This window comes from Camelus ferus, chromosome 3, assembly GCF_009834535.1.
Source record: "Camelus ferus isolate YT-003-E chromosome 3, BCGSAC_Cfer_1.0, whole genome shotgun sequence".
Lineage (NCBI taxonomy): Eukaryota > Metazoa > Chordata > Mammalia > Artiodactyla > Camelidae > Camelus > Camelus ferus.
The window spans coordinates 90,926,303-90,953,030 of record NC_045698.1 but is presented as its reverse complement, the minus strand read 5'-3'; the positions used below and the strand labels follow the sequence as shown (position 1 = coordinate 90,953,030).

At 41.1% G+C, this 26,728-nt stretch overlaps 1 protein-coding gene across 7 annotated transcripts in view; it reads right to left on the bottom strand.

The window, feature by feature from the left end:
- Nucleotides 1-26,728, bottom strand: part of CDC42SE2 (CDC42 small effector 2) — a 115,867-nt gene that overhangs the window by 14,284 nt on the left and 74,855 nt on the right. The window lies entirely within an intron of this gene.

Here is a 26,728-nt window from a genome sequence, read left to right as displayed (position 1 = left end):
CTTCTGCCAAGTGTCAAAGAGAGACTCAGGCAATCGGCTGAAAGCGGCTGGGAGGCCAGTTAAGGAGAAGCATGCTCCCTGCATGCAGGCGAGGAAGGAGCACCTGCTGAGTGCTGGGCCAGCGCGGCGGCAGGAGCGCAGGACATGAGAGGGGCCTGCGGGGCAGCAGGAGGTGGGGACACGGAGAGCTCACTCACAGACAACTGGACAAAGCCTGGCTTTCCGGACGGGGAAGACAGACAGCTGCAGCTGAAGGGAGAAGAGAAAATGAGGAGAGACTGAGATGAGATGACTTGGTTATGCTTAATTTCTGATGAAACGATCCAGTAAAAGAGGGAGACTGAAGGTAAAGAAAAATAAAGGATTATCAGTATTTTAAGGACGGGATCCAGACACAGGCTGAGATGTTCTTTAGACTTCTAGTATAATAATCTTAATGAATCAAAAAAACTACATTCTAGGTATAATTAAATATTTTAAAATGCAAAAGTGTAGTACTTTTCAGACACAACGTGGACATTTAAAGAAGAGCCCACTGCTCCAGTGTGCTGCACTCAGAGTGCAGGACAGACACAAGATTCAGGCCGTGGGCAAACGGGGGGAATTCCAGAGTCTGGCCCCCACACGGCAAAACAGGAAGCCGCGTGCTAGCTGCTGACTGGAGCACAGCCACAGGTTTTCCTGGAAACATACTTCACTTTATTCTTCATAGGGAACTTTACTAAAACTGTCAACCATTTGAGTAATTCTTGCCATCCTTCAAATATTAACTGTTACTCTGCATACGGGCAAGGACTAGACATACACTAGAAAGAACAGTCGCGTTAGGGTGTAGAGGGTTAGGGAAAATGGCTCTTCCCATCTACTGTCAATTATGCCTCTGTAAGTCTGTTTAAATTTTACAGACATATCTGAAACTTTTTTCAATGAAATGTGATGTCCAGAATTTGCTTTTAATTATCCAATGGCGAGGGGCGGGGGGCTACAGGGAGCCCCCCCATCAATAACTACTGAAGCTGAGTGCTGCATACAAGGACAGGGGTGGGCACTCTTCTTTTCCTAATACATTTTTTAAAAGATTTGATAATTCATTTACTTTCCTCACAAACTCCTAATTCATCCCTTCCCCACTCTTTCCCCTTTGGTAACCAAAGTTTGTTTTCTGTATCTGTCAGTCTACTTTTGGTAAGTAAATAAGATTTGTAATTTTTTTTTATTCCACATATAAGTGATATCATATGGTATTTGTCTTTCTTTGTCTAACTTCTTCACTTAATATGATAATCTCTAGGTCCATCCATTTTACTGGAAATGGCATTATTTCAGTCTTTTTTACGGCTGAGTAATATTCTATTGTGTATGTGTATGCACACACACACACACACACACACGCTCCACATCATCTTTATCCAATCGTCTGTCGATGGACATTCAGGTTGTTTCCATGTCTTGTTGCCTTACCATTCAAACATCGTTCCCTACCCACTTCCTGTCTTCCTCCCCAAACTACAGAAGATATATTAAGTGTAAAACAAAAACCAAAAAACAGAAAACGCTGCACAGCTACCACATAACGTGGCTAGCTACAGCATCCATTTAGTTTAACACGGCTACTCATGAGCATCATTCTGTGCACTCCGTCACGTTCCTTCTTTGAAAATAAAACCACCATCCAAAAACAGCAATAAAAATGGCTTAAATAATAAGGCCCAGCAGCAAGTGCTCAATGCACTCAGAGCTTCTACTCCATTCTCTAGTTTTCTCAGCTCTGCCCTACACTCTCCTGGTGTCAGTTTTAGCCACAGGCTGGTAGCAACAGAGCTGCAAGTCCAGTCTCCCCGTCTCTGTGTAACGACACAGAGAAGAGCATCTCTCTGTTAAAAATAAGGCCTCTTTCCTCTGAGGTCTCCACAGGACTTCCTCTGGCGTCAGAGTTCCATGCCCTATTCTGAACCAACCCCTCTTGCCCACGTGTCAGGAATGTCTTACTTGGCCAAGCTCTCGAACCCAATCACGGCTACGGAGGACATGGCCCTCACGGCCACCACGAACCGCATCCGGGGTCACCCAGCACCGGGGTCCACTGTGCAAAATATACGGCTCCCACACAACAGATGCGGGGGTTGCCATGCTGACGGCCATCGAGGCAACTCAGGAAATTTACAAATTACTAGGCAAATTTGTTTTTAAAACCTGGAATGTAAAAATTCAGAGAAAAGCTGTATTCTGAGATTATTTCTCCAAAAGATCCCTCCTCTCTGGATTCCCCCAAGTCTCTCTGGCTTCTACCTCCACTCCTCTGCTTTTCTGCACCCTGTGTAGGGTGGCCTTCTCCACGGTGTCCCCGGTCCCCTTTCTTCCCTCTCCCATGTCTTCACCTTATTACCTCCATGCTCATGACGAGGAGGTCTATTTTCTCTTCCCCAGGCTCTGGGCTGTACATTTAACTGCTTACTGGACACGTCCATGTGAACTTCCAGAGGCTGCTCCAAGTGTCCTCTGTCCACAACTGAACACGTAACATCGCTGCTGTAACCTAGTCCTCCTCTTCGCTGTCTGTTCTGGGAAACAACACTCCTCCCAGTGTTTCAGCCGGACTGGAGGGCTGTCCCTCACACTGTTACATCGCGTCAGCACCTCATCCTATGGATCCGCCTTCCGCCCTCCCCAGAGCCCCCTCACTGCCACAGCCTTGCCCCCAGGCCCTGCCGCCTGCCACCCACATCTCTGCGCGGGCCTCCCAACTTACCTGCTTCCAGCTCTACAACCTGCTTCACCTCCCGATGTTCTTTACGCTGTATCTGGATACACCTTCTACAGCACAGAACTGATGTCACTCACCACTTTAAATGCCCTCAATGGCTTTCCAAAATTTTCAGACTACATTCAAAACTCCACAGCCTCTGAAGTCCTGTTTCTCTCCCCAGCCTTGTCGCTCACGGCTTCATTCCTTACATTCTAAGCTTTCCTCTGCTGCTTGAAATCCCCTAACAACGCAGAGTTCTCGCTCACCTGTCTGCCCTCTGCCTGAAAGGAACCCTTCCTTCTGCTCCTGGACTTCACTAACTCGGGCCTCGCTTCTTTATACGCCTTCTGCTCTGAGGTTCTGTGCTCCTCCTGTGCCCTCAGGGCACCTCGTATTCACCTCCACCGAAGAAAAATTCACGTCTCACACTGATTTTACACTGTCCACTGGATGGCACGAGTACTCCTATGTGGAGAAGGTATACAAATTTCGAGCCCACAAGGGCCAGCGCCACACACAGCACAAAGCCACTCAGCAGCTCATACTTTTTGAATGAGTACATTCATGACTATATAAACATCACAATTCACATAGTTTTTAAGCCTTAATTCTTAAACATTTTGCAGCAATATAAACTACCTCTCTCACACAGCTACAATATTTATCAAGTATAGCTTTTTAAAAATTTTTTTGTTTGTTGTTTCTTTGAAGGTGCAGGAAATTAGGTTTATTTATTTATTTACTTTTAGAGGCGGTCCTGGGGATTGAACCCAGGACCTTGTGCACGCTAAGCACATGCTCTCCACTTCAACTATACCCACCTCCCTGCCAAGCACAGCTTCTTGAAAAACAGTGACTGACAAGTTGAAACTTCCTCCAAGAGCATTTTCTGGGCAGGTTTGTGTGCAAACACCTGCCACTGAGGAGCAGTTTAAGGCCAGGTCCTAGAGGGTAACAGGAGGCATACATAAGAGCACAGGGTAGAGCTGCCTCAAGTCCTTCGAGAAATGGACGTGGAGTGTAAATAAAAACTGGAAGTCCCTGCCACTGGGGACAGTGGAAAAAAGCTGGCACTTTCCGGCTAGAAGACAGCGACCACTTATGCCAGTGTTGCCTAAGAATCTGAAAGCTTGAAAAAGAAAAATATGCTACTGACTTAACTGTGACCTGGAGAGAGAAAGTAAAACTGAACCCCCGACCTGTGAATTGTATCAAGTAAACCCACTATTCCAGATTGTGTCGAGGGCCCAGCGGACAGCCAGGCGCCCACAGGGTATTTTCAATTTGAGGAAACACAATGACCCTCAACATATGTACAAATACGACGTGAGCTCCTACCTCAAGATATTCAAAATTTCAAAAGAGCACATGCTCTTTTCAACAGCGTATCTTGGCAAAGCACAGCCGTCAGTGGCTGCCGTGCCAGAAGCCCAGGTACTGCACAGGGGTCAGTGTGGAACGGGAGGGGGGGAGGCGGTGTGCTGGCTGACCCCGCATCCTGAGGAGCGGGGCAGAACCCAGCAGGCACACACATCTCATATGTAATCATGCTTATGTGGGAATGAAATAAAAATTTATTTCTTCTATGTACGTGTGTTATTATTTCAAACAGTGACTCAACTGTTAGGACATAAATACTCATTAAGTTGTCTGGAGCTAACTAGATACTAAATAAATCTGTAAAGCATTTCTCTCGTCCTAGGAGCGCCATGAAAAAAGTTACTGGAGTTAAGGGCAGCAAAAACAAGTTTGAGAGCCTCTGAAGTAAGCTAATTTTCTGAAATATTACCAGGGTCACTGGGCACTGGGGATTTCTGAAACAAACAGTAACTTTTTTCCCCGATGCCGCTTACAGTGATTCCCTAAGAGCATGAGCTGCTTTCAAATTGCCTCCTATTCTCCATCCAGTTCATGTGACAGAAAACAACGGCTAACAAAAGCTATACTAACACTAAAATAGATTTGCTACTTTTTGTAGTAAAGGAAAAAGATTTTCCTAGTGGGTCTCATTTATATAAAAAATGAAAACAGTGTCTTTCATGGTAGTAATGTCGAAAAACTATGGGATGTGCCCTCAGCCAAACCTCTTCCCACTTAGCACTGCCTATTCATTACTTAGCACCCCACCTGAGGAGAGGGTACAGCTCGGGGGCAGAGCGCATGCTTAGCATTCACAAGGTCCTGGGTTCAGTCCCCAGGACCTCTGTGAAATAAGTAAGTAAATACATAAGCCTAATTACCTCCTCCTAAAACAAAAAGTAAATAAATAAAATATCTGTTAAAAAAACAAACAAACAAAAAACCAGACCTGCTCAAACAGAACCTTCTGAGTTGAGGCTGCTGCGTCTAATAAGTATTCAGAGCACAAGGCTCATTATTTCAATTATAACACTTAAAATACTGTATGAAAATTCATCTGCGTAGTTGTGATTTTCCTACCGCACTAAGGGTTCCTCTGTGACCACAGCTGTGCTTGACACATTGGATAATAAACGGCCGCTGAATGAATACAAGGATTTTAAAGAAACAATGTCAGCTCAGTTCTCTAAAATCTGTCTTATCCAACATTCTGACCAAATATTTCTCAAGGACTTACTACATACGGAAGATGTAAAAAAACAAAAAAAGTGATGCCAATTGGGTTTTATATTTTTGCACAAAAAAACTACGTATCAGTTTTATTTTTTTTGCTTCATAGTCATGCTATGTCCCACAGAGTAGTTCAACTGTCACTGCTGTTCTAGGTTTTATACTGGGTGACACCTGGAAAGCAAACTTCAGTGTACTCAGGGTCCGGGGCGGAGACGGGGTTAGAATACAGGCTGCTGGCCTCTCCCTGCAGAATTTCAGACCCAGCAGGTGTGGGGCCGGGCCAGGAATACGCATGGCTAACAGGACTCAGGTCATCCTGATGGCTCAGTGGTTCAGAAACAGGAGCTCTAAAGATCGATATCTGAGTATTTTAAAGTAACAGGTAATTCTTAAGAGTCTTACTACATGCCAGGCACACTTCTAAGCACTTTAAACACAGGAACTCATCTGGTAACACCTTGAAAAGCAGTTCATGATGTTGCCCTATTCCCCTCCAATCCGAGAGCCTCTGGCAAACTCACTTGGTGTCTTCCTGGCCATTGCGCAAGCTCCTACCTTATACGCCCATTTGTTAACCTCCTGTACTCCCTGAATAATATTTTACAGTTTTTGTCTTTGTTTTTTGAAACATTTGGAAAGCTATTAGGATGAATGATTTTTCTTATTAAAAACAAACAACTCTCTAACAACTAGCCACCAATGTTTTTTTCACCAAGTTTTTATCAAAAAGAAGAGCCCATTCACTGCAGCAAACAAGTGCTTCTCAATCAGCCATCAACCCAGGGTTCAGTGCGCTGGCCACCATGAGACATACCCACCTCCCCCAGTCTTTCTCTGGGAGAGGCTATGTGCATACTTTAAAAGCTGCTACTTGAGGGCCAGACTTCTAATTTAGCACACGTATAGACAGTCTAAGACCGTGCCCACAGAACAGGTCCATGTTTTCCCTCTTGCCTGTTCCAGGTCACCCAGTGTCTTCCTGGAACGAGCTTACACACATCTGGCACGCAGCTACTGCAGCTGCCTCCCGGGGACGCATCTTTTGACTGCTCGGTTCTGGTGGCCAGCAGGGCTTTAGTTCTTGGGTCCCATAAGGTTGAAAACAATCAACCAATTTTTAACCAGCTATCCCTCCCGTGGCTCAGTTTCAGCAACACCCAGCTCCCAGTCTTTCTCTGAAACGGGTCTACTAGCATAGGTTAAGAGCTGCTGCCTGAGGGTCTAGCTTCAAGTCAGCCTGCCTCTAGGTGCTGACTGAGAGCCTCCTCTTTGGGATGCTGATAGGTCCTGGCACACCTTCAGTGACAAAGAAGGTGGCTTTAGACAATCACAGGCTTTGGGAGACAACCAAGAACTTGGGCCAGGCTGAAAGATAACTTTCAGCTCCAACCTGTAATCAGTACAAAACACCCAGGAGACGTGACTGCTTCGTGTAATGCACAGAAACCAACTCAGAGAGCCCAGGAAGATGAACAAACAGAGGAACATGTTCCAAACAAAAGAACAAAATAAAACTTCAAAAACAGACCTTAATAAAATGGAGATAAGTGATTTACCTCGTAAGAGTTCAAAATGATGGTCATAAAGATGTTCACTGAGGTCAAGAGGGCAATGCATGAAAATGCGGATTTCAACAGACACAGGGACCAAAGAAAAATCACAGAACTGAAGAACACAATTACTAAACTGAAAAATTCAACAGTAGGATTCAACAAAAGAGCAAGTCATCTGGAAGAAAGGAACAGGAAGCTGGAATTTATCCAATCAAAGGAGTAAAAAGGAAAAAGAAAGAAAAAGAAAAAGAGTGAAGACGGCTTAAAGGACTTACTTAAGAGGCAACATCAAGGAGGTCAATATTGACATTAAGGTGGTCCCAGAAGGAGAAGATCACGGCTGGGGCAGAAAGCTTATTTGAAGAAATATTGCCTGAAAAATTCCCAACCCTACTCAAATAGATAAATACCCAGATGTAGGAAGTCCAGAGAGTTCCAAATAAAATGATCAGAAAGAAGCCCACACTGAGACACATTATCATTACACTGTCAAAAAACAGAGACAAAAGAAAAAATAAATCTTAAAAGCAGCAAGGAAAAAAATCCAGTTTTTTACAAACAAGGTAAGCCCCTCTCCCCTGTCTCTCTTAAGACTGTCAGCAGATTGTAAAGCAGAAACGTTGCACAAAGAAGGGAGCAGGAAGACATACTCTAGGTACTAAAAGAAAAAAACTGCCAACCAGGATTACTCCACCAGCAAAGCTGTCCTTCAGAAGTGGAAGAGAGATCAAGAGTTTTCCAGACAAGCAAGAGCTACAGAAATTCATCATCACTAGACCAGCCAAAAAAAATGTTAAAGAGAGTTGTTCAAGCTGAAATGAAATGGATGATAATTAGTAACAGACAAGTATATGAATATACAAATCTCCTTGATGATGGCAAATATATAATTAATGGTGGTGGGTAAGCCAAAAGATTTGTACTAATAAATACTGATAAATCTAGTACAAATATTAAAAAATAAAAATTATTAAAAACAAGTAGGACTACAGTAATTTTTTAACAGTTATACAAGGTAAAATGATGTACATTGTGACATTAAAAACATAAAACGTGGGGGTAGAATAATATAAAACTTGAGAATGTGCTCAAACTAAAGTTGGGATAGACTGCTATAAATAGAAGATGTTTTGCATAAGCCTCATGGTAAAGCAAAAATCTATACTAGAAAGATATAAGAGAAAAAGAAAGGAATCTAAGCACACTACTACAGAACATTGTCATATCACAAAAAAAGAGAAACAGAAGAAAGGAACAAAGAGGTTATACAATGTCCAGAAAACAATCAACATTATGATAATAGTGAGGCCCTGCCTATTAATAATTATTTTAAATGTAAATGAACTAAATTCTCCAAGCAAAAGAAACAGAGTAGCAGAATACACTAGAAAAAACAACAACAGGACTCAACTATATGCTTATTACAAGAGAGGCACTTCAACTTTTAGGATACAGACTATAAGTGAAGGGATGGAAACATATTCTGTGCAGAAGAAAACCAACAGCAAGCAGGGGTAGTTATATCGAACAAAAAAGACAAAGACTGTAGTAAGAGACAAGGCTGTTACATAATGATGGAGGGATCAATCCAACAAGATACAACTGTAAATATTTATGCACCCAACATGGAAGCATCTAAACTACATAAAGCAAATATGCATGGACCTGAAGGGAGAAATAAACAGCAATGCAGTAACAGCAGAGGACTTCAATAAGCCACATTCAAAAATAGATCACCCAAGCAGAAAATCAGTAGGGAGACAGATCAGTTCAGGTGGACTTCATAGACATTTAAGGAACACTTCACACAACAGTAGAATACATATTCTCCTCAAGCACGCATGAAACATTCTCCAGCATAGGTCATATGTTAAACTACAAATCAAGTCTTAAAAAATTTTAAAAGACTGAAATCATATTAAGTATCCTTTCTGACCACAATGGTAAGAAACAAGAAATTACAAGATTAAAAAATGGAAAATTCATACATATGTGGAGATTAAAGAACATGCTACCAAATAACCAATAGGTCACAGAATAAATCAAAAGGGAATCAAAAAACATTGTGAGACACATAAAAATGGATATACTACACACCAAACTTACAGGATGCAGCAAAGGCAGTGCTAAGAGGGAAGTGTATAGCAATGAGCACCTACCTTAACAAAAAAAGAGAAAAAGAAAGCTCAAATAAACAATGTAACTTTATAACTCAAGGAATTAGAAAAAGAACAAACTAAGCTTAAAGTTAATAGAAGGAAGAAAGTAACAAAAATCAGAGTGGAAATAAATGAAAAAGAAATTAAAGTAAATAGAAAAGATCAATGAAACAGAGCTACTTTTTTAATCAATCATCAACATCCTCCCAACAAACAGAAGTGTAGGACCAGATGGCTTCACCAGTGAATTCTACCAAATATTTAAAAAAGAATACCAGTCCTTTTCGAACTCTTCCAAAAAATAAGAGGAGGCACACTTCCAAACTCATCTTATGAGACCAGCAAAACCCTGATACCAGAACCATATAAGGACACCAAAGGAAGAACTTACAGGCCAACAATCCTGATGAACACAGATGCAAAAATTGTCAACAAAATATTAAGAAACTGAATTCAACAGCACACGAAAAGTATTGTACATTATGATCAGGTGGGGTTTTATTACAGAGGCAGGAGGATGGTTCAACATCCACAATCACAAAATGTGGTGTACCACATTAACAGAATGCAGGATAAAAATAACATTGTTTCTAAGAAGCAGAAAAGGCATCTGACGAAAGTCAACATCCATTTACGATAAAAACTCTGAACAAAGTAGGAAAAAGGAGAACGTACCTCAACATAAAAAAGACCACACAGGTGTACCTCGTTTTGTTGCTCTTTACTGTACCCCACAGGTATTGTGTTTTTTAACAACTTGAAGGTCTGTGGCAACTGTGCTGTGAGCAAACCTATTGGCACCATTTTCCCAACATTTGCTCACTTTGTGTTTCTCATATTTTGATAATTTTCACATTGCTTCAACTTTAAATTATTATTATATTCGTCATGGTGATCTGTAATCGGTGATATTTCATATTACTGTTGCAAAAACATTAATGACTTGCTTGGATGATGGTTAACATTTCTTATTATTAAAGCATTCTTTAATTAAGATACTTTTCTTTAGATATAATGCTACTGTACACTTAACAGACTACAGAATAGTGTTAATGTACCTTTTGTATGTACTAGGAAACCAAAAAACTCATGTGACTCTTTACTGCAAGATCTGTTTCAATGCAGTGGTCTGGAACCGTACCCCTAATATCTCCAAGGTACACCCGAATATGACAAATCCACACCTAATACGGTATCGATGGTGAAAAGCTGAAAGCTTTGCCTTTAAGATCAGAAACCAGACAAGGATGACCACTCTCACCACTTTTATTCAATACAGTATTGAAAGTGCTAGCCAGAGCAATTATGCAAGAGAAAAAAAAAAAAAAGGCATCCAAAATGAAAAGGAAACTTCCCCTCCAAAAAACAAACAAAAAAAGTTAAAGGAAAAAGGAAAACTCTATTTGCAGATGATGTGATAGGATATACAGAAAACCCTAAAGACTCCACCAAAAAGCTGTGAGAACTAACAGGCAAATTGAAACTGAAGAACGAACTGAAAGGGGAAATGAAAACATAGAAAGGATAGTCTCTTCAATAAATGGTGTAGGGAAAACTGGACAATCACATGCCAAAGACTGTAACTGGACCCGTATCTTATACCATACCCCAAAACCGATTCAAAGTGGATTAAAGACTTGAATGCAGGACCTGAAGCCTTAAAACCCTAGAAGAAAACAGAGGTAAGCTCCTTGACATCGCTCTCAGCAGTGAGTTTTTGGATTTGATACCTAAAGCAAAGGCAAAGCAAAAATCAATAATTGGTTGATTTTTTTACATGAAATTAAAAGTTTCTGAATAGAAAAGGAAATTATCAACACATGGAAAAAGGCAGCCTACAGAACGGGAGACAATATTTGCAAATAATGTATCTGATAGGGGTTAAAATCCAAAATGTATAAAGAACACATACAACTCAACAGCAAATAAAAAATCTAATTTTAAAATGGGCAGAGGGTCTGAGTAGACATTTTTCCAAAGAAGACATTCAAATGGCCAACAGGTACATGGAAATGGGCTCAACATCATTAATCAGCAAGGAAATGCAAAACAAAATCAAAAGGAGACCTTACACTTATTACAATGGATACTATCAAAAAAAAGGGGGGGTGTGGCAAATGTCGGCAAGGATGTGGAGAAAAGGAAGCCCTAGCACACCGCTGGTGGGACGGCAAATTGGTGCGGCTCTTCCAAAGAACGGTACAGAGGTTCCTCAAACACCGAAACACAGAGCGACCATAGGATCCAGCTATTCCTCTTCTGGGTATACATTTGAAGGAAATGAAATTATTATCTAAAAGAAATATGCATCCTCATGTTCTTGCAGCACATTTATAATGGCCAAGACACGGAAACCACCTAAGTGTCCATTGACAGCTGGATAGATAATATAGATACGCACACAGTGAAATTCTGTTCAACCATAAAAAAAGAGATGGAAATACTGCCATCTACAACAACATGGACAAGCCTGGAGGACATTATGCTAAGTGAAGTAAGTTATAGGAAGAGAAAGACACACGCTGTACCACCTCACTTTTACGTGAAATCTGAAAACCTAAGTCACAGAAACAGAACAGACCGGTTGTAGCCAGAGTCAGGGGGTGGGGGGTGGGGGAAGAAGTGGTGGAATTGAGGGAAGGGGGTCAAAAAGTACAACTTTCCCACTGTAAGTAAGATAAGTAAGTTCTGGGGATATAATGCACAGCATGGCGACTACCTTTAACAACACTGTACTGTATATTTCATTGTTGCTAAGAGAGTAAATCTTGAGTTCTCATGAGAGGAAAAACATTCTTTAACTATATGAAGTGACTGTGGTAATCACTTCACAAATATTCATACATCAAGTCATTATATTGTACACCTTAAACTAATACAGCGCTGTAAGCTAATCTCATCTCAATAAAACTGGGGGGAAGGCGGGGAGAGGCTACTCCTACCCGTAGTCTAGAGGCAGCGAAATAAACTTCAGCTCCGCCATTCCCTCCTATGACCTACTTCTCATCATTTTCATTTCTTACCTCTGAGCCCTACTAAGACTAAGTTTTCTGAAACACATCACAAGTGTGAGTCATGGTTTTATTCTAATAACGACTGGATAAATCCTAAGCACAACAGGATGACTACACAGAGGTCATATGCATCTACTTACCAGTACCAGCAACGATCTGAGCTACTAAATCCACCATCTCCTATCTGCGTCCGTGAACTCCTTCACTGCCTGAGTCCGACTAACTCTGGAGGTAATAAATTACATTACCTTATACTCTACCATTAGTAAGCAAGACATAGTGAAATAGAGCAAGGAAAGTTTTTTAAAAACATCAGACATATAATAATGTGTCCATGCTGGTTCATCGATTGTACCAAATATGCCACACTGATGAGGGACGTTGAGGGTAGGGGAGCATACACGTGCGGGTGGGGAGGGCTCTGTGCGAACTCTCTGTATTTTCTGCTCAATGCTGCTGTGAACCTGAAACTGCTCTAAAAAATAAAGTCTATTAATTAAAAAATATATTAGACATAAAAAAGTAACCTTGGGAAAATGCTATTACCACAACTTTAAAATATACAAAAGTAAATGATTTACAGAGGATTTTAATACCTATTAATATTTAATGAGTTACAATACAGTGCTCAAAATTATATATAGCACTTAACTCAGGGCGAGGGGACACGCTGAAAACCATGTGAATAATACTGGAGGTCTCTACCTGTTGCTCATTATCTTTATACCAAGTTTATTTAATATGGCACAAAAGCCAAAAGATACCTACTCATAGAGCCTAGCTCCTCTGGAATCCTGATGAAGGTACATAACTAGCATTAAGTCTTTAGACTTCTTTTACTTTTTCACTTTGGTTATTTTATCAATGTTTCTTTCAGTATTTGCTAAAGAGAGTCAAGCTTTTGACATTCAAAACTATCATTTTCCATAAGATAAAGTTGTGCAATTCACATATCCTTAGTTTTTAATTTATTTTACTGATTTGGATTAATTTTTGGATTTTTTATACCTAAAGAGCAGCCTGACCTACAGCCAGACCTCCTCTGTAATCATCTTTTAATTGTTCTTAAAGGATATGAGGAAGCTTTATAACATTTTTTTTTACCATTTAATAGATATTCAAACTGACCAAGTGACATTTTTTTCCTATCCTTCTGCATAAGTAGGCATAAATCTTTACAGTGGACATATGCCATTTCTTTCTGGAAGCAGCAACCTTCCTCCTTTCCTTGGAGGAAATCGCCTCTTCCTGACTCCAGCCATACGATTCTGATAGGCTGCCAACCAGCTGTCCACAACCCCAACCAAGGCGTGTGCACACGACACAAACTGGGCCATCGTCTGTCCCTGGGAAGGACTGAGGTGGGGACATGCCCCTTCTCCCTCAGGACTGAGATGATGGACCTGGAGCTGAGGCGACCATGGAAAAACACATCCACCTCCAGCCAGAAAGTAAGAAGCCAACGTGCAAAGACTCAAGAAAGAGAGATGAAAAGCCAGTCAGTGCCCCAGGTTCTGGACGCAGATGTTTAAGCAGCCAGATCCACCTTCCCATGGGTAGTAATATGAGCTTGTAAAGCCATCCATCAAAGCCTGGTTTCTAGGATCATAATCAAAAATCCCGGATTAATATGTTACAGGACAAATGCAAGAGAATCAAGGAGTTAGACTGCAGACTGAATTAAAAAAAAATCTGCTCTTCAATAACCGAGTAGCCTGTTTTGGATTCCAAATTCTCGCATTTAAGCCAAAACTTCAGGGAATAATAAACCTTTTCAGTATGCCAGTTTGTATTATACCTTCCACTCTGGGAACAATAAAAGGTAATTCTGCCTCTCTGGCTTCTAGAGCTCGGCGTACTCCCTAGGATGCAGCAGCGGCCCTCAGGTGAAAGGGCTTATATAAAGAGCCAACTCTATAAAGATGAGAGCCTCAACACAGATCACCACCAGAAATCAGCACACCAATCAGAGTTACAAGCAGGGACTCAGATCTAAGTCAAAGTACAGAAAAGCAAGATATTTCATGTTGGAAAGACTTAAAAAACAGGTGTGTTGCTGGTAATGCACTTAAAATTCAGTGCTAAGTGCCATGCTGCCTCTGTTCTGCCCTTCAGAGCTTAGCTAAGCGGCCTGCTCCCACTCAGCGGGCCAGGCAGGCTGAGCGGTGGGGTCAGTGAAAGGTGAGAAGACAGTGAACTGACTGTTTCCGTGGGGAGCCCACAGCTGTACACACCACCTGGTCCTCGCTGTAGAACCAGTCAGTTCTCTGGAGAACCATCTGCCACAGGCCAGGCTGAGCAGGTCAAGGCTAGCTGCAGGCCTTCCCAGAAGACGGTGGTTAAAAACCTGGCTTGCTCCTAGTCGGTATCCCCTGTGCCGGCCGGGGGCTGTGGCTGTGTTCCGCAAATTCCCACTCTTACCATCTGTGTTTTATTAGCTCTCATCCATGCTTACCTCTTCTCTGCATTCTTCTCTTTCGTGGCTTTTATCCCTCTTTGTTTTCTAACTCCTTTAATGTCATGTAAAGTGGGGTTTCAAGAGGGAGGAGACTGTGTGTGTCAGTCCAACATCCTCACCGTGCTACACACCTAGATCTCCATCCCTGTTAACTGAAAACCATACCAAACCAAACCAAGATACCTCTGGTAAGAGATGAATTCTTTCAGCTGTGAAGGTCCCATTCATTTCAATTAGAATGTGCTTGGAAATAACCAATGGAGATTTAAAACAAAACAAAACAAAACCAGCCATCACTTAAGCTGAGAGGAAACTGCAATGTATCAACTCAACGCCCATGATAAAAGCACTTAGCACACGCCAGGCACTACGCTAAGCACTCAACGTAAAGGATCGTACTTAATATGCTTAATCTCTTATCTACCTTAATATACTGAGTCCTATGAGACAGGTGTCATTCCTATCTGCACTTAAATTAATCTGCTTCAAAGTCAAACAGTAAATAAGCTCTGGGACTGGAATTCAAACCCTTACCTGAACAACTCCAAAGCCCAGAGAAAACTGGATCTCACATAAAGAGGAGAGGAAAAAAGGGGGAAACTTACTAGGTTTTTCTTAACTACCCTTAACTTTGGGCCTCCTAAAAATAAGATCAATTTCCCATAGCTAAGCACTCCTGAAAACATATTTGTCTTATTCTCTTACTAATTTTATCTGTTGGTTTTTTTTTTAATGGAGGTACTGGGGATTGAACCTGGGATCGCATACAAAGCATGCACTCTACACTGAGCGAGATCCCTCCCCACTTACCTGTTCTTAATGTAGATGAGAAATGACATCTAGTAATTTCTTTGTTCAGTGTACAGGATATTCTGTTTAATTATCCTATATGCAGGACTGCCAGCTAATACTATTTCCAGTATTTTAATGACTTCTGAATATACGCATATGAACATAACGGAGACATAAAGAAGAATCTGTGCATGCTGAGATTCCAGTGAGGACATCACTCAACTGCTACCCAGGTAGACACTCCAGGAACAAATAAAATAAAACCAAAATTAAAACCAAACAAAATGAAAAGTGAGACGAGGGAAAAAGGAAAAGAAGGAATTAGAATGGCAGGCATTTATACCATAAAGTTAATACATATGAAAGTATTCAAACTAAAGAGGTCTGTAAAAACGACAGATAATAATTAACATTTGATGGCAACAACCTTTTTAAATGTTGAGACACCGCTGATTTCACCATAACTTATCAAAACTAGTGATGTGTATTTATATAGTCTTATAATTCAATTCCATATCCAATGTGTGTATACACTTCCAATTGGGGAAAATTTATTGAAACACATACTAGAAAGAAAACTAGTCTTAAAATACCAACCAAGATTTTGCCATTAGTTCACTAGCCTTAACTTAGTTTACTAGTTAACTCAATACAGTTTCCAGGTCTGGGTTTGAGTGCTGCTTCTGACTAGATGTGTGCTTAGATGCCTTTAAGAGCCATAGCTTTGTGATTGTATGAAAATTATTTTCAGTTCAACAAATCAGGTAACAAATCACAAACAAGAATAAAACAAACGATGTCCCATCTGCTAAAACAGAGGACTATAAGCATGAAAAACAGCTCCTCAAAGAACTAAAAGAAAGGTCAACCTACAAAACTAAATGGAACATGAGCACTAGAAGTATCTTATCTAAAAACTCAGAGGAATTTTTACCATGTACAAAGGTGATAAGAGACACCAGCCTTTACAGCGCTCAGTACTGGAAGGAGATACAGCTGAGATCTTAGAATCTGTTTTGCACACAACAGATACTAACAAAATTGATCTGTCATTTCTACCCATTACAAACACATTTAAGACACAGAAAGATTAAAAACAGAAAAGTTTTTACCATATGTTTACATCACAGATGAACAGATTAAGTGCTTCTAAAAATGTTCACTATACTGTAGACATAATATCAGTCCCAGATAATTATTGAAATATAACTTAAGTATTAGACCCCAGAAATTATTTAAATTCTAATTCCTCTTTAATCACAGATTACACAAAGGTTACATAAATATTTTATTCTTCTACAACCCTGAATAGCTTATTACATAGACTTCTTCTGCCTGCTACTGACTCCTTTTCTTTCTTTTTCATTCTGATTTTTAAAATGGTAAAATCTGAGGTCCTTCACTTTCTCACCTATTTGTATAGACCAAGGTCATGTGAAAATCAGGACCCAATCCACACTAAGTCTGGACAAATAAAGGTTTAATCGTCTTTATTCTTGCTGTTTATGGGTTTATAAAACCCAGGAATCAGTAAAAGCAACACAAAGCTTCACGCTATTGGTGTTTCAGAAGCACCTTAATTTTAGCCATTTTAAGAATTCAGTGCCTTATGAAAAGATGCAGACTTTCACATCATTTACACAAATAACAGAACTTGTAATTGAAGAAAGTGTTTTCTAAATAAACACAACAATCTCCCAGATGTGGTCAGATGACCTGCAAACAATAGATCTTTCAAGAAATGTTTCAGTATTCATATAAGCCACCAGTTAACAGGAACTCACACTGACTACTTAACATGGCCTCACAGATGAGGAAGATTTTCTTGTTTTCTGAGGGGGAGTTAATTAAGTTTCTTCATTGATGTCCCCTTAGAGGAGGTACCGAGGATTGAACCCGGGACCTCTTGGGTGCTGAGCATGCGCTCTACCACTTGAGCTAGACCCTTCCCCCAAGGAAGATTTTCTTTATGAAAATAAAGATAGTATTTTCTAATGAGCACGTAGAAAAAAATTAAGTTAGGACTTATTTGCCACCTATATATATATATAAATATATATATATATATATATATTTTTAAATTATTTGACCACAGTGGTTTTTCACCCTTCCTGTTCACAAAAAAAAAAAAAAAAAAAAAAAAAAATTTCCCTGAGTTTCTTTACTTTTTCTTTCGGTAGAAATTGTTTTATCACAGTACAGGTGACATAATCCAGCTTCTCAACTCCAGAGCTCCATGCTCTGACCTGTTCTGTACTCAGTGGTCTGCAATGTGGGACATGCTCACCTGAGGGGGGGGTACAAAATGATCTGCTGGAATATGAGAGCAAAACACTACAACTTCTATTTTTACTCTTTGTCTTTTTTAAAAAATTAAGTTCTACTAATAATTAGTATATAGAAGGCCCGGTAGATGCCTGGTGGCTACTGACTGTATTTCCTTCTACAATAGTTACTAGAAACAGAGTAAATAGAAAGCACTGAATTAGATTAATGCCTACTCACACTGGAAACCAAATACAAGAATGAAAAAGCTTATGGTACAGTACAATGTCTTAACTTAATCTGCTTCAGTTTAAATTAATGTGTCTTTTCCTGTACTCTGAAAGAAATGATCTTACGCTGTAATACAAACGGAATACAATGATGAACAAAAAATGTGAAAGAAGAGCTGAATTGGAGAATATTATTTCAAGAAATCTCCAATTTGTGTATAATCCTGAAGCTCTCAACCTAACAGTTAAAAAAAAAAAAAAAAAAAAGTCAGGTACCTTTCATGCTCATTGTATTAAAATGCAAGATAATGCAAGGTTAAATCGTCCCTCTCAGACTGATAAAAACTCAAAGTCTGAAAGCACCATGCATTGATGAGGTTATGAACAATGGCCAGTACACTCAGACCACTGGCAGGAGTGCAAACTGATCACCACCAAACTTAATAAAATACTTTGGTCTAGCATGGTAAAAATTAATGTTAGACTTTAGAACTAGTCAGAACTAGTTACTTCACTCCGAGGTATATAACCTAGAGAAACTCAAGCATGTGTTCACCAGGCAACACAAACACAAAGGCACAAAGTGCACTGTTCTTAACAGTCTCATCCTGGTAACAACCTAGATTTTCAACAGGACTATTTTAATGTGCATGGTATAGTCATATAAAAAAATGTTCAAGAAAAATGGAAATGAATTTCAGCTATCTGCCTCAACATGGATTAATTTTACAAATATAATACTGAAATGGAGAAAATACAATTACATCCAGGAGAACTTCACTCTTTTAAAGTTAAAACAGGTAAAGTATATTGTTTACAGAAAAATACAAAAAAGCAAAATTGACAACATATCTATCATACTCACACCTCATTTAGGGTGTGTGGAAAAGTGATTCCTCAAAAAGAAAGTTCTAAATGGATCTATGTCCTCTAAGGTCATTATAGCATAGTACTGATGGAGACGCACCATACTTGAGCAAACACTCTTACTTTATATAAAACCCCTGGAATTACGGAATGGCCTCAGCTAGAGTTTTCCTCTAGCCACCTTTCACAGAACTGTTGGTTCATCTCTGCTTTTCACACACACACCGCTACTACTATAGATTAAAACTACACACGAGAACAGCAGCAGCAGAAAGAAAAGCCGCTGCAGGAAATAAACAACCCAACTGCGGAACGCAGCACGCGCGCCCCGGCAGACCACCGCGGGGCTCCCCGGCCACGCGCCCGGGAAGGAGAAGTAGCTCACCGCCTGCAACGCGCGGCAGGCCAGTCGGTGCTCGCTCTCAGTCTGGGCACACAAACCGGTGGGAAAAGGATGTGTTCTTCCGCTTGCGAGAACAAAACCACTCAATGATTCCCCATTTCACAAAGTATGAAACCCAGTCTTCCCGTGGCCTGGAAGGCCATTCGTGACCTGGCCCTCAGCTGTCTCGCTGACCTCATTTCCCACCGCTGCTGCCTTGGCTCACAGCCACTCTGCCCTCCTAGACGTTCCGCACACACACAGCCCTGCACCAGCAGATCTCCTGTACTCACAAGGCCCCAGACTAAAATGCTCTTCCGTAGGCATCCGTGTGCCTTACTTCCTTAAATCTCAGCTTAAATGTCACTTCATCAAAGAAGCCTTCCTGGTACATTACCCCCATTTCTCCTTTTCTATCTTTCTTGCTTTCTTTTTCCACAGAGCAGTTATCACCTGATGTCACAAACACTTAATCACTAAATACCTCTTCCACTAGAATGAGAGCCATGAAGGCAAAAACAGTATATGTTTTGCTCAGTGTTACTTCATCAGTACCTGGCTCATTGTAGAAACATCGGTGTTACAACATGCACAAATACATGATGATTGGGAAAACATGTCTAATTAAAGTAAAACACTTCAGAGACAAAATACCATTACCAAATATTAGTACCATGCTGGGAAACATCAGAGGGGGAAAGCATATAATATGAATAGGAAGGGGGGGGGGGTCCGTAAATCAATATTCACTGTTTCTGAGGATACCTTAGAAGTTTATTACCTTGATTATAGTAATGGTAACAAGTATATACATACATCCAAACTTACCAGGTTGTATATGCCAATTACATGCAGTTTTTTTGTACACCAATTAAAACTCAGTAAAGCTGTGGGGGAAAAAAGAAGTCCACCAGTGCTCCAATGCACAACAATAAGTAGATTAAGAATTCACTAGTTCTATAAGTAGCTGACAAATCTTTTCTTCTTTAAAAAAAATTAAGTTGCAAAACAGCAACCATCCAATTGATAATTTACACTAAATCTATAACTTTAGTCATATCTAGCACCAACAACGATAGCATTTACACTACAGTCAGTTTAAAGGGTTTAGATCACCATGGCTCAAAAATCTGGGACTCCATCATACTCGGCACTGTTCGGTGCTAAAACGGAAGAGGAGGAAGAAAAACGATTCTTATGCTACTACTCAGAAAAATGCGTTCTAAGTTCTTCCCAATACCGGGTTGTTCCTTTTCCACATGGAATGTGCAAGAGCAGGGGTGGTAAAGAACCAGTGGGCGAGTTGGCTCGCAGCATTTAATTTTGGTAAACACTTCAGAAAACTTTAGATGTGACCAAGCAGCTTTTAAATAAGGCACTCTTGATACTGTCTCAGAGAACTGTAAGGATATGTTTCTATAAACTGTAAACATACATAAAATTATTAGTACATCCTTTAAATGTTTTTTCCTGATGCCAACAAGCAAGTTATTCTTCTACTAGAATAACCACATGGCCCTGTTAAGTTCTGTGTAATTTTTCTCAGCAAGTCAAACAGGCTAATAAATCAGATGCCCAAGGAATTCTTGTGCAATATTTCATACAAATATGTATTATTAAACAATAACACAATACTGACATGTTACATGTGCACAAAAAACTCAAAGTCTTTGTGTAGAAGAAAACATATTTCTAATGCCTCATAATTCTAAAACCCTATGCTCCTGCTATTTAAATTCCTCATCTATGCCTTTCTAGTTTGAGTGTAACTGTATCACATACTGGAACACGATTCACTTTATTACATCCATTATGAATACTGGCAATAGATAAGTCAATCTTAAAAAACACGGACATGTAAGGAGCTTGGAAGGTGTCATTCCCATGCACACAACGAGAAAAAACTTCCACAAATGGAAAACTAACAACTCTTCTTAGATCCTTTAGAGAACTGACCTCACAGAGCAAACTGCTGCCTCCAGAAATGGAGAGAGAGGCCAATACAGAAAATTACGACTTACTAGAGCAGAAACCCGTGAGTGAAGACCTCCAGGCAACCCAAGACCAGAGCAGGAAAACCGGAACAGTCACTGATGCACTGCTGCAGGATGAGTCTAGACAGGGTGCAAGTTTAAAAACTCCAGCAGTGCCTAGTCTTAGGGGGCCCCCTACACTTCTGTGTTACCCTCAGAAACTCTAACACACTCTCAAAGTGAAGATCAGAGAAAAATCTCCTGCTTCAGCAAAGACGGGAGAAAGGTAGCCATCTTAAGTAAGTCAGAACACTACAGGCCAGCGTCAGTGCATCTGATTCTGAAGTGACCTAACCAGAGACATATTCTCCCAGTTCCCTCTACACGGATATTCTGTCTACCAGCAGAGTCCTCCAAGAGTAGATGCCATCAAAACAGAAAATGCAACACCATCTTCTCAAATTCTAACTCTCTTAAATACATCGATGATTGGAAAATCATTCATCTTTCTTGGCTCCATCTTTCATGTTGATTAACTCCAGTTAAGACTATGGCACAGCCATTCAGGCTGAGAATCTTAGAAATGAGGGCTGGAAACAATGCGTAGCCTCTTTCTGGGGAGGAGAGTATTCACAGAATCTGAGTGCTGGGAGGAGACTTGGAAGCAATCTGTGGTAGGCAACCTGTGAAACAGGTCCCAGTGATCCCTGTCTCCTGGTATTCACGCCCTTGTGAGCTCCTCGCCCTTCAGTGTGGGCTGGATTTAGTGAGTCAGTTCTAAAGGACAGAATACAGCAAAACTGGTGGGATGTTACAAAGACTCTGCCTTCCCTCTTGCTTGCCCTCTCTCGTGCATGCTAATGAAAGCCAGCCGTCTTGGTGAGAGCTGTCCTATGGAGAGACACACGGAGCAAGAAACTGAGGCTCTTATTCCAACTGAGACTCGTTAGGATTTAGAGGAACTGAACACCAACACCCACTTTGTTGAGCTTAAAAAGCAAATCCTCTCAGCCTTGACTCCCGAGACAACTGCAGCCCCAGCTGACACCTTAACTGCAGCTTAAAAGATACCCTAAATCAGAGGACTTGGCTACACAGCGCCTGGATGCCTGACCCATAGAATCTGTGAGATAATAGAAGTATTTTTCCTTAGAGCCACTATGGTTTAGGTTAATTTGTGTCATTTTAGGTAACTAATACTTTACCCAATCTCTGTATTCTCAGTGAGCTGATGGAGATCAGGAGAGGTTTGGTACTTTGAGCTCTCACAAACTCAGAGCAGACTGGAAGCTAGGCCCCAGGTGGGTTCTCTCAGCAACTCACAACGTGCTTCTGCAATCTGACACTACGAAGCTCGCCTGGCCTGGTCTGCTCTTCTTAACAAAGACTGCCCTCTAAAGAAACTTCTTTTTATCAGAGTCTAATGGGCTGGGGTTTTACCAGAAACCAACCAACTTTGTATAAAGCAAATGTCCAACCCTAGCCCACTTTAGCCTTCCACGTTGGGAAAAAGGAAATACCCAGCTGCAGCCTCCTCTAGCCTTTTTGCCTCAACTAAGGAGTAAAAAACAGAACAAAACTGAGAAGCACTTGTATAGGTTACAGTCCAGGGGCAGCGGCTCATGAAAACCTAACCACAGGGGTATACAATGCTTCCTCTCCCTCAAAACACTACCACCACATCTACAGGGCTCCTGTATGACAGGGAAATACAACTGAAAGAACTGGACATCTCAGCCCTTATTCAAGAAGAAGTCTCTAGGGAAACCAACAACAACACAGCACAACAACAAGCACACCAAAGGAAATTTTATCCTCCAACACCTACAACTACAGCCAACAGTAAACACAGCCTAACTCCCATCTAGGTAAACATAAAAACTCACACTACTGGCCGATTTACCTAAGTTACCCAGAGTACTGTCATGTCTGACTTTCAACCAAAACTACAAGGCAGCTAAAAACAATATGGCAACAGGATTCACATATTCTATAATCTTTAAAAAACTGCTGAAAATGTAATCATTGGTGAAACATATCACAGATAATAAATTATACACAATAACTTAACTGTATAGGTAACCATGCTTACTAACATATGCACTCATTTTATGCTTAAGTAAACTTGAACCTCTCCCATTAAAGTCAAGAGAAGCAAGGATGCTCAGCCAAGACTGACACTGTTCAACATACTGGAGGTCTGTCAGTGCAGTAAGATATCAACAGAGGAAAAGATTTATGTATCAGAAAAAGGCTGAAAAAATGTCATTATATGGAGAAATCTAGAAAATATAAAATGTTTAGTATGGTGTCTGGATAAAAAACTAACGTATAAAAATTATTAGCTGCCTACACACTAATAAAAAAAATCTAATTAGGAAATGTAACAGAAAAATAAAATTTCATTCAGAATAGCAACAAAAATCCATTAAAAAATCTAGACCAAATCTAGTAAAAGACATACAAAACTTATATAATGAAATTTTAGGGAGAGAAGCAAGATAGCGGAGCAGAAGGATGCTCGTAGCTCACCCTCTACCACAAATACACCAAAACTCACATCTACAGACCCACTCAGCCAACCAGAGCACCTGCCGAACTCCAACATAACATCACCCTCTTCGAAAGAAAGACAAAGACGCCAAAAATCTGGTAGGAGAAAAGGAAAAAAGAAAGAAGAAAAAGCAAAACAGTGCAGACCGGTCCCGCGGGGAGGGAGTGGCAAAGGAGGACTGGCGCTCGTTCGCTGGGTCTCCCCCCTCCAACGGAGAGGCCAGCGGGACGGAAGAGGGAGCCTCCGAGGCTCAGATCTGCCCCAAGCACCCCTTGACTGACAGAACCAAGTTAAATGGGCACAAAGGGTCCCCGCCACACCCAGCCCGAGACGCGGGCCAGCAGCTGGGGCCAGGACAGGCCGCCCGAGCCAGGCGGAGGCCTGGGGCGGCTGCACTGAGGCGGCCCCGGGGGAACTGCAGGGGGCTGCGCGCTGTGGCTGGGAGGGGATACGGAGCGGAACCACCTCGGCCCCATAAACTGCGAAAAAAGCAAAGCAACACGGCTGGTGTGCCCTGGGGGGAGGGGCGCCACAGTCTTTGTCTCCTCAGACCTGCGGTGCCATTACTGGCGCTTCTCCTGAGAAGACAGGCGGGGCGCAGCCACAGCCGCCACCTCCTCCTGTGCGCAGTGCTGGGGTGGGGGCGGGGCCGAGCCCTGAATCTGTACCGGGGGCTCCGCAACCTCCTGGGCAGGACTGAGACTTGTTTACAGCCCGAGGCAGATAAGATCCTTCTGCCCTGGCACCTCAGAGAACTTGCACCGCCAAGACAAACAAGGAGCTGAGATTTGGCATGGAGCAGGGGCGGGGCGTTCTGTGGTCTTTCCCAAGTCTGCCTTCAGAGCGCCAACCCAGGGCGGAGCGGGCAGCTGCACAGAGCAGCGGAGCGACTGGCTCCTGGAGAGGGCGGGCGGCCACCCACTTTCCTGGCAGGAAAGCAGCCCCTGACCACGGTGCTGGGAGGGGGCGCGATCCGCCCACCTGCCTCGCTGGAGCGCAGCATCTGACTGTGGCGTCGGGAGGGGGAGTGACCCGCCCGCCCACCGGGTAAGAGCTCAGCTCCTGACCCAGTGTTAGGAGGGGGCGCGATCTGCTAGCCGACAGCCACTGGGAGCTGCACAGACAGGGCGCCAACAGAGGGCTTCTGGAAACAGCAAGATGAGTTCGCGAAACAGGGCAAAGACACAAAGACCACTCGATAAAATCTTTAAGAGCAGTCTCCAGGAGAACAGATCCTTTTTGTTTATTTGGTTAGGTTTGGTTTTTTTTAATCTTTTTTATATCTGTTCTACTTTCTATTACCTTTTTAATTTTCACTTTTTAAACAACTGTATATGTCTATAGTTTTAATGCCTTTAAAATTTTTCTTTTAAAATCTTTTTATTATTATTTTTAAAAATCCACCTCATTTCATTTTTATTTCTCTTGGTTTTGATCTCTTGTTATTGATTATACACAGGTTTGAAATATTGTTTTCTGATTTTTTTCTCCTTTTTTTTAAGGTTTTTAAAAGACGTCTCAATTCAATTGCTATTCTGCTTCAACTTGCTCTTCTATTATTGATTATATGTTGCTTTCAAACCTTTTTTTCTCCAGTCTTTTAAAATTCCCTCTCTTTTTTTATTCCTGCATAGGCTTTAGGTAGATAAATAAATAAAATCCTTAAGGACCACAATAGATAACTGATACTCCTTAAGCCACAGTGCCAGAGAGATATGAGCAATATGAAGAAGCAGAGGAACCACTCCCAATTAAAAGATCAAGAGAAATCCCCTGAAAGCACGATCAAGGAAATAGACATTGATGGCCTACTTGATCAAGATTTCAAAAAAGGAGTGATAAAAGTACTGAAGGAACTAAAAGAGATAGTGTTTAGAGATATAAAATATGTCAAAAATGAAATAGAAGCTATAAAGAAGAACCAAGTAGAATTAGTAAACTCATTTGCTGAGATGAGAGCTGACCTAAAGGCTGTACAAAGCAGGCTAGATAATGCAGAGGAATGAATAAGTGACCTAGAAGACATGACAACAGAAAGCATCCAATCAGAACAGCTGAGAGATAAACAAAAAAAAGACAATGAAAACAATATAAGGGACCTATGGGATAATATAAAGTGTGCCAATCTACGCATAATAGGGGTTCCAGAAGGGGAAGAAAGAGCAAAGGGAATTGAAAAGGTATTTGAAGAAATCATGACTGAAAACTTCCCAAACCTAAAGAAGGAATCAGATATCCAAGTACAGGAGGCTCAGAGGATCTGAAACAGGAAGAACCCAAACAGACCCACACCAAGATGTATCATAATCAAGATGGCCAGAGTCAAGGATAAAGAAATGATTCTAAAGGCAGCAAGAGAAAAGCATAGAGTGAGTTACAAGGGAACCCCCATAAGGCTCTCAGCTGATTTCTCTACACAAACACTACAGGTCAGAAGGGAGTGGCAAGATATATTCAAAGTCCTGAATGAAAAAAAGATGCAGCCTAAGATACTCTATCCAGCAAGGCTATCCTTTAGAATAGAAGGAGAGATAAAGAACTTCACAGACAAGCAAAAAGTAAAAGAGTTTAGCAACACTAAACCCATGCTAAAAGAAATATTCACAGGTCTACTCTAAATAGAAATGAAGCAGGATACTACAAAAATGAGAAACTTGTAACTGGAAAGGTGATAACTACCATGAATTCCAAACAGAATAAACATAAAATTGTAAAAGACATCTAAATCACTAAGAGTGGGAGAGGGAAGCAAGGAAAGCCACTGTGGAAAACAGGACGGGGATTCCTCAAAAGACTAGGAATAAACTTACCATATGACCTAGGAATCCCGCTCCTGGGCATCTATCCAGAAGGAACCCTACTTCAAAATGACACCTACACCCCAATGTTCATAGCAGCGCTATTTACAATAGCCAAGACATGGAAACAGCCTAAATGTCCACCAACAGATGACTGGATAAAGAAGATGTGCTATATTTATACAGTGGAATACTATTCAGCCATAAAAACTGACAACATAACGCCATTTGCAGCAACATGGATGTTCCTGGAGAATGTCATTCTAAGTGAAGTAAGCCAGAAAGAGAAAGAAAAACACCATGAGATCACTCATATGTAGAATCTAAAAAGAAAAAAAAAAAAAA